This window comes from Nanorana parkeri, unplaced genomic scaffold (assembly GCF_000935625.1).
Source record: "Nanorana parkeri isolate BGI_ZX_2015 unplaced genomic scaffold, ASM93562v1 scaffold62, whole genome shotgun sequence".
Classification (NCBI taxonomy): Eukaryota; Metazoa; Chordata; class Amphibia; order Anura; family Dicroglossidae; genus Nanorana; species Nanorana parkeri.
In genome coordinates, this window is record NW_017306330.1 from 1308719 (window position 1) to 1309455 (window position 737).

General features: G+C 48.4%; 1 protein-coding gene across 1 annotated transcript in view; it reads left to right on the top strand.

Annotated features, from left to right (window-relative positions):
- DIAPH2 (diaphanous related formin 2) overlaps window positions 1-737 on the top strand; it is a 909560-nt gene that overhangs the window by 477712 nt on the left and 431111 nt on the right. The window lies entirely within an intron of this gene.

The window sequence follows — 737 nt, forward strand, 5'->3', positions numbered from 1 at the left end:
CATACTTATGGCCCTTGTCCAACATTAGAGAATGTTACTGTTCTTCCATACCGTAGCACAATGACAAGGTCTCCTCTCCCACCGATGGTCACACTGTATGTTGTATGTTTGTAGCAAGTCACATGGTGAGACACTTCAGGGGGGCTGATCTTTATCAAGACATTTCTAAATACAACCAAGAACTGCACAGGTATCATAATTTACATGATTGTGTCATCTCTGAGCCGGCATCTCAGTCCTGGATTTCCCACAAGGCCAACCAAGGCTCTGCCTCGGGGCAACAGGGGGTAGAGGGGGAGCAGGGGTGTGGAATTCCTATTTCGCGATGCCCAGGACATACAGTTCCAGGCGCCAGGTGGGTAGTTGTTTTCTACATTGAGCCCTGCTTTGGGCAAGCAGAGGTAAATGTACAGTGGGGGAGCCACTGCTTGTTTTGTTCAAGTGATCTTGGTGATGTTGCCGAGATCACTAGTATGCAGCCTGCAGGTCTGCCATTCTCCATGGGGGGTGGAGAGGGGGGGCACATTGAGGAACCTGGTCTTGGGGCAGCACAGAGAGGAAATCCAGCCCTGCCTGGAAGTAGATGGTGAGCCTGGATGATGCCAGACCATAGATGGCATCATCCTGTCGGAGAGAAAAGCAGTTGATGGCATTGTCAGGTGGAGTACTTTGATCTCTGTGAGAGTTAATAAATACCTATAAGTGTAACACTTTTACATAGTATACATGTATAAAAA